Here is a 14480-nt window from a genome sequence, read left to right on the forward strand (position 1 = left end):
GACTCTCCAGTCCAGCAGACAGCAGCTTCAATCCTGAGTCCTGCAGGTCGTTGTGACTCAGGTCCAGCTCTCTCAGACTAGAGGACTGGGAGCTGAGGACTGAGGACAGAGCTGCACAGCTTCTCTCTGACAGCTTGCAGTAAGTTACCCTTGAAAGAAATTAATAAATATGACAAAATGTCTTTAATATTAAAAGTGATTGAGTGCAAGGTTTCAAACTGAACGGTAAAAGAATAGTTTCCGGTCTATTCTGAGCCCGATCTGTGTAGATAAATAAAAATAAAGAACTACGACAGATGTGTAATATATTTAATGCAGCCGAACCATTTATTACAATGCATTCATGTGATGACTTTCAACGAGTAAAGCAAGCACTGCTGAATAAAGTAGGATTTTATCTTTTACGAATTTGGTTTTTTTCATATGGAATGCAGTTGGAGGTCAACCAATCACAGAGCTTGAGAACTAATCACAGGGTTTGTCAAACAGAGCACATGGTGTAGTCCAAACGATAGCTGGGGATTCTGGGTAGTGTAGTGTCTTATGCCATCCTTTACTCCGAAAAAATATTTGTTTCTCCGAATCGAAGGGAAAAATACAAAAGCATTGCACACAATTTAAACCAATAAATGTTGTGTAATCAACAAGGATACTCTGGTGTTAGTCGATGAGTAGTGCAGATATCACTGAGACATCAGCAAGTAAGGGAAAGGTCTGCCTTATTGACAGAGTTAACATGGGATTTGTCCTACAAATGTACAAATGTCCGCACAATGGAAAAGTGACGTCCACTTCTAATGCAAAGTCCAAGACAAATTTGACCAACTGTACCTACACACATTAGTAGTAGTAGTAGTAGAACCTTTATTTATCCAGGAAAATCAATTAAGAACAAATTCTTATTTACAATGATGACCTGACAGGAGGCAAAGGCTTCCTGAGGGGATGGGGTTTGGGAGGAAATAAAAAGACACACTCCGGGCACTACAGAACCCAGGAGACAACACAAACACATAGAGCAAAGATGACAGGCATAGCAGTTAAACATATAAAAACTCTAAAACAATATTGCTTTGGTTCAATCAGTCATTAAAATCAGCATCAGGCAAAGCAGCTACATGTGTGCACCAGGGTGTCAATAATAGTGACATTGAAGGTGCGGGGGGAGACAAAGGTTTTAATTTTTAATGTTTTTTTTGAACGGTATTCCAGCTATCTGCCGCTGAAAACTGAAAGGCAGAGCGGCCAAAGGATGTATGGGCTTTAGGGATCTTTAGCAGGATGCTTGTAGCTGACCGGGTGTTGTGCGTTGGGGGTGTGCGGAGTTGGAGTAATTGTGTGAGGTAGAAGGGAGTGAGGCCTAGGAGTGTTTTGTAAACAAACATCAGCCAGTGGATGTTGCGTCTGGTCTCAAGAGAGGGCCAGTTAGCCAGAGAGTACAGGTCACAGTGGTGTGTCCTGTAGGGGGCATTGGTGGCGAAGCGGATGGCGGAGTGATACAGAACGTCTAAATGATCGAGAGCTCCTTTACACGCCGAGCGGTAGATAGTATCACCGTAGTCGAACAGAGGAAGGACAGTCATCTGGACCAGAGAGAGTTTAGCAGATGAAGTGAATGAGGAGCGATTCCTGTATAGAAAGCTGAGTCTAGCTTTAACCTTGGTCTGAATTTTGGAGAGATGTTCTTTGAATGACAGATTACTGTCAATCTAAAATCCAAGGTATTTATAAGATTTAACTATTTCGAGGTCCCGGCCATCGGCGGTCACAATAGTGCCAGTTTGGGAGGCACCACTGCGGCCAAACCACATGATCTTGGTTTTAGTGGTGTTCAGGACCAGGCCAAGGGCAGAGAGATGTGACTGGATTCTCCGAAAACTATCCTGAAGAGTTGTCAGGAGAGTATCCGGGGAAGGGCCAGCAGTGTACAGAATCGTGTCATCAGCATATAGGTGGATAGAGGAGTTGCCCACTGATTTCTTCATGTCATTTATATATATTGAGAATAGGATGGGTGCTAGAATAGAGCCTTGTGGTACTCCCTTAGAGATGGATAGGGGCTGTGTCATCAGATTTTCAGATTTTACACACTGGGTGCGCATGGACAGGTAGTTTTCAAACCAGGCTATCGATTGGTTAGTGACACCAATGCTTCTAAGCTTTCCCAGAAGCAGTTCGTGATCTACGGTGTCGAAGGCTTTGGCAAGATCGATGAAAATGGCAGCACAGTATTGTCTGGAGTCAAGGGCATTGATGATATCATTTAGGACTTTGAGAGTCGCCGTCTCACACCCATGTCCTGCACGGAACCCAGACTGCATGTCAGATAGTATGTTGTAAGTCTTCAGAAACCATGTTAGCTGTTTGCAAACTAACTTTTCGAACACTTTCGCTATACAGGGTAGAATGGATATTGGACGATAGCAGTTGGGGTCAGCATGGTTTCCCCCTTTAAACAAAGGTTGCACTAAAGCTGCCTTCCAGGCAGAAGGTAGCACTGCTGTCTGTATGGACAGATTACAAAGGTGGGAGATAGCTTCTGCAATAATCGGGGCTGCAACTTTAAAAAAGAAGGGGTCTAGCCCATCAAGACCTGCAGGTTTGTTGGGGTCAAGTTTGCTAAGGACCTCCAGCACATCGTTCTCACTAACTTCCTGTAGGCATAAGCTGTGACGTGGGGCTGCGCTAGAGGGGCTGGGTGGCGGAGTGTTGGTGGGGGGCTTAGGAGGCGCTATAGAGCCAAATAGGTTCCCACATTTAACAAAGTGCTGGTTAAAGAGCTCTGCTATGCGTTCATTACCGGTGACTACTGTGTCCTCAATAAGGAGGGAGTCAGGGAGATGAGAGGATGGGGGTTTATTCTCCATCTCTTTCACTGTTTTCCAGAATGTCCTTGGATTGGATCCACAGAGGTTGAATTGATTATGGAAGTAATCAACCTTGGCTTTGTGGATAGCCTGTATAGATTTATTTCTAATTTTCCTGAATGATAGCCAATAGTCGTGGGATTTTGAGTGACGAGCCCTGCGCCAGGTGGAGTTCTTGAGGTGAAGCAGTTCAGCTAAATCTCGGTTAAACCAAGGACTGCATCGGTTTTTTATCTTCATTTTTTTTATGGGAGCATGTTTATTGATTACCATACTAAAGGAGTCATAAAAGAAGGACCATGCAACATCGATGTCAGGGATCAAGCTAATTCTGTCCCACTTGATAGCAGCCAGGTCGTAGAGGAAGGCTTGTTCGTCGAAATGTTTCAGTATTCGTCTGTGAGTGGTAAGAACTGGCTGTTTAATTATGCCACCATTACGAATGCAGCCAATAAGACAGTGGTCACTGAGATCGCTACAGAAGACGCCAGTTTTGTACCTGTCAGGGTTATTTGTGAGGATGACATCAAGGAGGGTGGCTTTTTTCTGGATTTTTGGTGTCATACCGTGTAGGAGTAAGGATAATCTGCGAGGGATTAAGAGAGTCCCATTGTTTTTGGACCTGCGCAGGAGGGTTGAGCATGTCCCAGTTTAGATCCCCCAGTAGTACAAACTCAGAATGAGTGTGGGGTGCCAGGAGGGTGCTGAGAGTAGGTAGGGTACATGCTGGGGCAGAGGGTGGGCGATAGCAGCCAGCGACTGTCAGTGTAGAGTTATTTGCCAGTTTAATGGTTACGATAAGTAGGTCAAATTGTTTGGGGACAGATTTACTAGTGGCGATAGAACACTGGAGGTGTTGCTTTGTGAATATGACTATTCCACCAGCTTTAGATGATCTATCCTGCCTAAATACATTATAACCAGCGATGCCGATATCAGAGTCTGGGATATTCTTCTTCAGCCAAGACTCAGTGATGACAAGCACCTCCGGATTTGAGCTGTGAACGAGTACTTTTATCTGGTCAATTTTTGGCAGTAAGCTTCTAGCATTTACATGTAGAAAACCTAAAGCTTTACGAGAGCAGAAGTCAGGGAAACTCAGATCGTTGTGACACAAATTGACATCAAGGCACAGGTCAGAACTAGGGCTACATACAATAGAAGGTCCAGGATGAACATGCACATTGCCCGATATCATCAGTAATAATACAATCAGGGCACGGCCAAGAGCTAGCAGTGAGTCACAATGCCTAGTTTGTTTTGTGCGCACAATGACAGTGAAATGTAATGTAATCGTCTTGTGTAGAGACCTCATAATCACACAAGATAGTAGTGGCATGGTGTCAGAGTTTATGTTTGGTGTTAGCCCAAGGAACCTGAATATCAGCAACGAGTCATAGTCTCTGCCTACTGTATGGATACAGTTTGTTACGCAGGTGGGCAGCACTGCTGATGTTAAGTGCGTCGGTTCGCATTTGTTATGTGCAGGAGGGGGTGGGGAGGCGGCGAGTAACGCAAAGAAAAAGCAGTATAGTTTGAGATTAGCCATTGTTAGTCCAGTGAGGTAGGAAGCAGCACTCACCAAGAGGTCAACAGTCCTTGGTATCAGTATATAATATCGATAGTTCGTGGTTATCCAGAGGTTAGCAGTCCGTAGTCCAGCAAGCTAACAGGTTGGTTAGCTAGCAGGTAGCTAACAGCAGGGCAGGTGGAACCAGGCCTCAGCTGTGTCTGCAGCTTTACTTCCTGTGTTTTTGTGAATCACTCCATATCCTAATCCAGGGATTTGTTGTAAACCATTGAAAAATCCATCCAGAGACGGGGAGAATAACTCCAATCCAGAAGGTGCGTGCGTGCGTGTGCGTGTGTCCACTGGAGCCGGGAGCCAGCTAAACAGAGGGCGGAGCTTCAGGTGATCATGCAGAGCTGCGTGTCTCTGTCAGACTCAGCAGCAACACTTGGTGGTGCTCTATGCATGTGTCTGTGTCCACCCCGTGGACACTGGTGTCCATCTTGTGTAAATTTGTTTCAATTTGGTCAAAATATGTTCTTTGTCTGTTCATTCCGTCCATATTTCTCAAAATTGACAATTTTGGAGAAAATTTGTCTTTTTTCCCCAAATCTTGTTGATATGGTCCAAACAACCCCGAGTGTCCCTATATCAAGTGTGTATGCCCTGTAACATTGCTAATGTTTGGGTATGTTCAGAAATCATCACCCTGCTGACACAGTAAAACCGCATAAAAGCACTGATCTGAAGGTCAAATAATCATCATTCTATGTCCTGCTAAATTGGGGTCCACGAAGCTGACACCCTGCTGACACAGCAGTGATACCCGCATAAAAGCACTGATCTGAGGGTAAAATAATCATCATTCTGTATATAAATATGTTTGTCAATATCATGGACATCTCCTGCTAAATTGGGGTCCACGAAGCTGACACCCTGCTGACACAGCAGTGACTCTGCTGTACATTTCATCAGTCAAATGTGGATGAAATGGACAGGTTTCAAGCTTCTTTCCCGGGTTACATTGTGCTGTGAAGCAGCAGCCTGTCCTCTGGGTGAGAGTGCGAGGTGCTGGAAGGAGCTGCTCACTGGGTCACAGCCTCTCCCTGTATTCACATAACTTTTACTCAGCTTTCACACACGTATTGCTGGGTAAGAAAGCCATGTGCATGACCCTGGTTCTCTGCCTGTGTGCCTGTGAGTGTGGGACCCTGCTTACAGCAGTGAACCTGCTGCCAGCATTACAAACATATTAATCAGGCATTTTAACACTTTTTCCCATGAAAATAATTTGTATTCACTATCATGGGGCTATATAAATAAAATTCCGGGTAATTAGGATCACAATTGTACCTTTTACTATTTAAATGTATTTGTATTATATATTTTTGAGCTATTAAAATGACATATCTGGGTGACTTTGTCAGTTTATGGAGCTTAGCCCACAATTCCCGGAGGTTCCAGGCCGAATTTGGGAGCTCATATGTGGCCTGCCATGCGCCCCCACCCGTGGAAAGCAAAAAAATGTAAAGAAAACGGTCAATTATATCTTAAAATAATCAAAAATGAAGTTTTAAAAAATTCTCGAAAAAATGGCTAAGTGCCAACGGAGGAGGGGCTCACAAAAGCGCAAGTCTTCCGCGCTTCCGGCGGAAGCCCCGGACACTTTTCCACTCCCCCGTTGCATTTTACAACGGAGAGGGGAATCGAGACCTCCCTTCCTCCGTCGAAAAATGTATTCATCTTTTCCAAGCTACAATCTGCACGAAATCGGAAACCCGGTTTTTGAGAGCACTTAGAAAAAAAACAGCTATTTCACATCATGGGGAAATCATGTAGGAATGCATCCGCTGCATGAGCACTTTCCATCGGATACAATTGTTGCCTGGTTCTTACAACATTTTAAGTTTTTGAACTGGTCTCTGGAGGAATGTGAGGGGAGTTTTGGCAGACTCTACCCGCATATGAAGCACTATTTTCGGGTCCTTTTTTTCCATTTTCACCCCTTTTCTATGGTTCTTCCAAAAGTTAAGTTTGACTTTTTCTGACTCTGGAGAAATGTGAGGGGAGTTTTGGCAGACTCTACCCGCATATGAAGCACTATTTTCGGATCCTTTTTTTCCATTTTCACCCCTTTTCTATGGTTCTTCCAAAAGTTAAGTTTGACTTTTTCTGACTCTGGAGGAATGTGAGGGGAGTTTTGGCAGACTCTACCCGCATATGAAGCACTATTTTCGGATCCTTTTTTTTCCATTTTCACCCCTTTTCTATGGTTCTTCCAAAAGTTAAGTTTGACTTTTTCTGACTCTGGAGGAATGTGAGGGGGGTTTTGGCAGACTCTACCCGCATATGAAGCGCTATTTTCGGATCCTTTTTTCCATTTTCATGGTTCTCCCAAAGGTGAACTCAGACTTTTTCCTGATTTCTCACTGATCGAATGGCAAACGTGACCCGCCATCGGAGGGCCTTCTCCCCCGGTCCACGTGTGGTGTGACCCGTGGTGGGACCCCTGAGTCCGACGGTTTGTCTCGGTCACGCTTCATATCGGGCGGCCCGGGAGGGAAGAGACATGCAGGGTTACCCCAACGCAGCACACCCTCCCGGCCATTAGAGTCGAACCCGCAGTTCAGAGGAACCGACAGCCAAAGCAGCGGCACGTGGACCGGGGGAGAAGGCCCTCCGATGGCGGGTCACGTTTGCCATTCGATCAGTGAGAAATCAGGAAAAAGTCTGAGTTCACCTTTGGGAGAACCATGAAAAGGGGTGAAAATGGAAAAAAAGGATCCGAAAATAGTGCTTCATATGCGGGTAGAGTCTGCCAAAACTCCCCTCACATTGCTCCAGAGCAGTACTTCTCAAAGTGTGATCCGTGGACCACTGGTGGTCCGTGAGCGCCCCCTAGTGGTCCGTGAGTATATTGGTAAGATTTCACATTTGAAATAAATTAATTAATTTAAGTTTTCCGCACTCTCGTTGGAATATCTCCGCAATGGAGCGAGGTTAAGTTTGCCACTTGTTTGTACCACTTGTTTGTACCATTTTCAGGCGATTTGTAATCTATTCTAGAAAAATGATGTGTTTTTTTATATTTGTGGAGTTAGGTGGTCCACGAGTGTTTTTTTATTGGTTAAGTCGTCCTTGGTATGAAAAAGTTTGAGAAACCCTGCTCCAGAGTCAGAAAAAGTCAAACTTAACTTTTGGAAGAACCATAGCAAAAGGGGTGAAAATGGAAAAAAATGGATCCGAAAATAGTGCTTCATATGCGGTTAGAGTCTGCCAAAACCCCCCTCACATTCCTCCAGAGTCAGAAAAAGTCAAACTTAACTTTTGGAAGAACCATAGAAAAGGGGTGAAAATGGAAAAAAAGGATCCGAAAATAGTGCTTCATATGCGGGTTGAGTCTGCCAAAACTCCCCTCATATTCCTCCAGAGTCAGAAAAAGTCAAACTTAACTTTTGGAAGAACCATAGAAAAGGGGTGAAAATGGAAAAAAAAGGATCCGAAAATAGTGCTTCATATGCGGGTAGAGTCTGCATATTACATATTTCATAATTTGATAAATAATTAAATCATTCGCTCCAATCCACGGTTATCATATGAAGAGCTAGTAAAGGCTGAAATATATAGCATCTAATTTCCAAACAATACTATGTGAGCTGATCCGCTGGAGGAGCGTTATGCTATAAACGAACTGCATGGCTTTTCCTTTATTTCGTGCTTTTACCCACCAAACTCATTTCTATTTGCTGTATCATGTATTATGTTGACAATCCCTAAAAACAAAATAGATTATATGCCTGAGTTTTTCCAGTTTCTTTATTCCTTCAAAAAAGAATCCTGAACTTCCAGCCAGGAGCAGCGTCTCTAAACATGGCAGAATAAAGAGAGGGGTGCAAAGTGAGGGTCCGCTGGGTGGGTTTCTTTGTGACCAAAACAATGAGAGCATTTGTAAAATAATTGGGTATACATAAGATTGATTCATAACTTGTGAGGAATCTAATCTTGGTCATTTATATCTGGTCATTTATGCAAACATCAGGTTCTAACTGCGTGTGGTGTGACAGCCAGTCGAGGTGACGTCTGCATCAAGAAGCAGTAATTATTCATGTCTGCTGCAAGGGACATCTCTAAAGAGGCCCGACAACACCAATAAGTTCAGGTCTGACTCATGAGATGTGATACCACTTAGTTTTATGGAAATACAGATATGATGACGGGAGCGTGAGGACTGAGAACTCACAAACATTATTTGAGGAGGGTTCTGATATGTTGTGCAGACAGTTATGGTCCTGAGAGGATGTCTCTCTGTGTTCCCTGTAGGAGGAGGTCACTTCCTGTCCTGTGGTGTAAATGCTGGTGGTGGACGAGGCTTCACTGATTGTGCCTTTACTGTCACAGTTGGTTTCATTCATAACAAAGAGGGAAAGCTTTTAATACTTTCTGTAGTAATTGTCATTGGGTTTAATTAAGGTTTAAAGACAACATAACAATGTCAAAGATCACACAAATAGGAGACTGCTAAAGGATTCCATGTTTGTTACAAAGGTTCAGCCAAATATGAAAAACATTTTAAAATATACACAACTATTACCTTCATGTCAACATTGTTTTAGCTGGTGTAGGAGTGGATTTTTACATTTTGACCAAAGATTATTCTCAAATGAATAATGCACAATTGTCAAAAATGTACCCAAAAGTACTTTGCCTCACACGGGGCTCCACATGGATGCAGCTAAAATGCATAACGATGGCTATCAGACCTTTTTAAGTTAAAACTATCATACAAAATAATTAGTTAGCCCTATATTTAAAATCTGAATATACCTCCAGGGACTTTACAATCTGTGCAGAAAACAGCACCCTCTGTGCACAGTGCCATATATTTAGTATTTCTAAGGGTCTGATGGAGTCTAAATGCTGACATCTGCTGGTCAACTTTATGAATTACAACTATTGTTCGTGGAATAATTCAAGTGAAGACATGAAACATTGATCACAAGAGAATTGACCTTATCCCTGGCATGAGTTGCATATTTAACACAATATATGCAGAGACTGAAACAGACTTCTTGTGTCATTGTCCAAAAATATATGTTTGATTTTTCGTTTAAAAAGTTACCTTTGTGTTATATTGTGATCATTTACTTTGTGAGGAGAAAGAAACAAATAGCTTTTGAATCAGCATATATTTATTTTAATTTTTTCAAACATAACCAAAGAGGTTTTCTGTTTTTCATTCCAATTACAAGTCGGCATGAAACAATATAAGGAAAATACATTGGAAGTATTTTTACCATTGGACCACAGCCATGTGATCCACACTGCTGCTTCATCACGTGTCAGGACAAATCTTAATGCATTAAACTGTGAGCTACCACCATCTAGTGGACAGTTAGTGGAACTACATCACCTCTCTCAATGTTTCTGATACCTGTAACACCGGTTTTCACGTGACTCTGAAGTGTTTTTAATCTCAGGAGTTATGAGGGTGTGACAGCGTCCTCGGATCAGATGCAGGCAGACACAGGACTGCAGAGGAACACATGAGCAGAGTGTCCTCCACACATGAAGCTGCAGAGCGTCTGGAAGTGGACCTGAAGTGAGTTCAGCAGGTGAGAATCCTCCCAGACGAATCTGTTCCATCATCAGGATCACTCTGATCACATTGTGCTGTGTCACTGTTTACCTGGACAGGTCACATGACTCTTGATGCTGATTCTTAATGTCTGTTTGAAGTAGTGTGTATCATTTCTCTCTTATAAAGTCAAAGAGTTAAAGAGGAGTGATTTTAGAAAGATTCAGTCAGTGTTTCTTCAACACACTCTCACTCCCTAAGCGTGCAGGAGAGACGTTTGGTCAGGGTCCGTGGCGTGCAGTTGTGACGCTCCTCGTCTCCTTCAGCGTCATAAAGGGACGCAAATAGCTTTCAACTGATTGCAATGTATTCCCATCTGCGGCGGGATTTGACGCTCATGGAAGCACGGCATTCGTTTGTGTCGGCTGCCCTTAAAGGCATTCCCATTGGATAACGGAGAATTGTACACCCGGAAGTAAGTATTCCCCTTACTTGCTGGAGGAAGGTTCCCGACATTGCTGGAGGAGCGTTCCCTACATTGCTGGAGGAACTGGTGGCGGTCCGGGGTGCATACATAAAATTGTAGGCTAATTGATCACGGGTGGGCAGTGGCAAGCAAGTGTAGAACAAAACTGTGTTTCATCGTTGTGATGAACTCGATGGTGGGTGTATAGGCTGTTCGTGTAGGACAGGGGTCGGCAACAGGCAGACCGCGGTCCGGATCCGGACCCAGACGCCGACCTATACGGACCCGGAGCTATAATCAATACATTAATAGGGGATTTTTCTGCGCCTCCCGCTTTTTTAACGCTGATTTGGTTGACTTGTGTAATTCGTGGAGAACCGAAGAGTTTTCGTTTTGGGGGTGGGGGGGGGGGGAGTCCGTCCGTCAGTCCGACTGACGGACAACTTCTCACTTCAAAAAAGAAGAAGAAATCTAGACCGCAAAAATAATTAAACAAGCGAGTACCTGTTTTTCCTGGCCAAGGACAGGTTCCTTGAACATACCACGAGCGTAATGTGTCTTAACGTGGTATATGTCTCGTCTGAAAGGAGTGCTGACAGAAAGCACCGGAACGCCACTCCAGCTCTTCAAATATTGCAATACCCATAAGGAGCCGTACACATGCCGCAGTGTTTGCGTGGCTGTGTCTTTAGTTGTAAGCACAGTGGCAATCTGTTGTTATTAGCATCTGGTTAGCTAGCTATGCTAACGAATTTAAAGAGCTTTTCTACAACCAGGTAGAAGAGAGCTCTCTCCTGAGAGGCTCAAATAACCTCAGCTCAGTGAGGTTAAGGCACACCTTGATATGATCATTATAGTTATTAATGAGACTAAATTAAATACAGGTATAAAATACTATATGACAGTAACAAAAAAGTTGTTAAAAATAACAAGAATAGAGTTTAAAAGTGAGTGATTTGTAAAAATATACAAAAAGAAAAATATGCTTACAGTTCTGTTTCATATGGGTGTTGAAAGATGTATCCATAGATCTCTTTATGTTGCTCTCAAAGTGCACCAGATTGATGCTTTTAACTTCAATATTTAAAAAAAAAAAAAAATCTTCCCGGGGGAGCATGCCCCCAGACCCCCCTAGAGGATGTTAGGTCCCCCCCCCCCACTTAAATCATGTTCACATGGATAGGATATTAAATACATTTGCACACATCTTGTGTCCATATCTTTCTGTTTTGGCGGTCATGCCACACCGTCCACATGCATGCATACGTGAGTCATGGTGAGATATCTGGATTAAGAGGTTGCTTTTTCTGAAAGAAAGAAAGAAATGAATGGGCTGTGATTTTAGTTTTTTTAAGCAGAGGTTGAGTTCAATCATTTGTACGACCCTCGGAGGATGTTGTAAAAATGTAAAGGAAAAAGGTTCCCCACCCCTGCTGTAAATAATAATAAAAACCCTTGATTTTTAATTTAACATCTCTGTCTCCTATTGATCTGAGTATATTATAAAGAATAGCAGTTAATTGAAGCATTATAGCACAGGCCTTTGTCAGATGGTATATTACGCTGTTTCTTTCCTGCTTCGAATAGTTCTCTCTTTTTTCACCATACCTGTGTTTGCATCCCTGTAACCAATGAGCACCTACATGTGTGTGAGAAAGGCCCTGACACCATTTCAGCCCAGATTTACAAACTCCTGGCAGGACAATTCTCGCACTGAATTTTTGTAGGAGCACAGAAACAGTGTTAAAATTCTGCTTTTAAAAACTTATTTTGGTTGTGCTTACCTTGCAAAGTAATGTTATACGTCTCAAAGGAATGTTTTTAATGTAAATATTAAGGATAATATTGTAGCGTGTCCAAGTATAGTTATTTCAGTTTTCAGATATGCACAGTTTTAGAACAAGTTATTTAGGCAATGTTGTTGGTGGGAGTTAGGGAGAGACCGCCCCTTCCAGGTGTGTGTGTGTGTGTGTGTGTGTGTGTGTGTGTGTGGTGTGTGTGTGTGTGGTGTGTGTGTGTGTGTGTGTGTGTGTGTGGTGTGTGTGTGTGTGTGTGTGTGTGTGTGTGTGTGTGTGTGTGTGTGTGTGTGTGTGTGTGTGTGTGTGTGTGTGTGTGTGTGTGTGTGTGTGTGTGTGTGTGTGTGTGTGTGTGTGTGTGTGTGTGTGTGCGTTTTCCGGTTTGTGTGTGGAGGGAGTACGAGACGGTAGTTGTGTTTGAGTGTGGGGAAAAGTCATAATGAGTGTTATAGTATTGGTTGGTTCTGTAAGGCGTGGCTGTGGCCGTCAATACCAGAAAATAAAGAGAACGTTTTCGACATTGAAGGCTCGAGTGATGCTATGATCTTGAATAGTGGTGAACGCTACAATATGAACAGGCTTGTGCTTGGCCCACTGGTATTGTATGTTTATTTATTTTGAAAATTAACTAGCAACGCCGTGCTGTCATATAGCAACTGCAAAGCTACTGCAGCAAAACAATTCTGGCGCCGCCCATGGACATGTGCATCGGCACACTGGCATTCTCCTTAAAGTCCTTAAATTAAATGTAGGATAATTAACAAAGGAACTTATGGTGAATAAATAAAAGATACAAATGGATTTGACACGCTAAGTAGCAGTGATGTCTTGAATACCTTTTAAAGAAGTCTGTTTCCTCCTTTTTGCTTCACTCATTTCTGCATCATGACTCACTTTAAACTCTGAAACTTTCAAAGAGAAAGGAAATAAATATATGCATATCTCAGCTTTATGCACACACATACCCTGAGTTCGCCCGCTGTGGCCATCGCCCCTCCATGGTCTCTGCATTACCCCCGGGCATTCTGCCCTCCACCCCCTCCTTGGTCTCTGCCTTTCCCCCGGGCCGTCCGCCCTCCACCCGTCCTCCAGAACCCCTCCACCCACCCTGCTGGACTTTGTTTTTTGGGACGTCTGGGATCCGTGCCTTGAGGGGGGGGTTTCTGTCTCACTCCCAGGTTTATGTCACGGTTTTAGTGTTTTCTGTCTGGTTATGGGTTTTGTAAGTCTGTTCATTCAGTGTTTTGTCTTCCTCCTTGTGTTTTGTCTGGTCCTCCTCCCTGTTGTTAGTTTCCCTAGTGTGTCTGATTGTCTCATTGTGTTCACCTGTTGCCCTTGTGTTTCTCCCTCCCCTGCCCAGCTGTGTCTTGTCCTGTGATCACCCTTGTGTGTATTTAGTCTAGTCTTCCCCTGTGTTCCATGTCGGTTCATTGTTTGTCTCTCCTGTCTCCCACCATGTTGGTCAAGGTCAGTTTTGTGTATTCTTGCTACCATGTGTACAAACAATATAACTGATTCTCTTCTGTTGAACATGTTGGATTGTGTATTGTCCGATTCAGGGTCCTTTTTATTTTACTGTAACTTTGGAAGTTATGTTACCAATGCTTACTGTTTATGTGATACCCATTTGGTAATGCAATTAATAAAAACAACAAGGTTTGGGTTCGTTCTTCAGATGACTGTGACGTTAACGTGTAAGCTCAATAATGAACTCCAGCTCAACCAACCATATTGTAATATCTAAGTAATCATCTTGAAATATGACATTAATAATTGTAATATACACACTGTTGTGAGGTTGATTTCACATACACTACTTCGACATTAGCTTGTCTACATACTTGAGCATAGCCAATTTAAATTAACCTTAGCGATGCATACAGTTCCTACCTACATAATAAAATATCTCTAAGTTACAAGGATGACCTTATTTTATCAACCTCAAACAGAAGCCGTTTGTTCAAAAGTATTATCCCACTTAACGCTTAACACTTGTCTATTTCGTTTTAACCTTTATATATACAGTCTATGATTTTAACTTGGAGGCTACGATTAGCATCGTTAGCACCGATGTAGCTACCACTCGCTTACACGCTAACCCAAGCCTTAACATTCATTACGTAGCTGATTAAAATCATTAACACATAAATAAAGCACTCGAATTTCACTTACTGCAACACCGCATTCATGCACCGTCTGTTTCAACCGCAGAGCGAGTAAAAATAGTCCGATATATTAGCATGAAGAACAAACAACCACGGCCGGC

This window comes from Pseudochaenichthys georgianus, unplaced genomic scaffold (assembly GCF_902827115.2).
Source record: "Pseudochaenichthys georgianus unplaced genomic scaffold, fPseGeo1.2 scaffold_455_arrow_ctg1, whole genome shotgun sequence".
NCBI lineage: Eukaryota > Metazoa > Chordata > Actinopteri > Perciformes > Channichthyidae > Pseudochaenichthys > Pseudochaenichthys georgianus.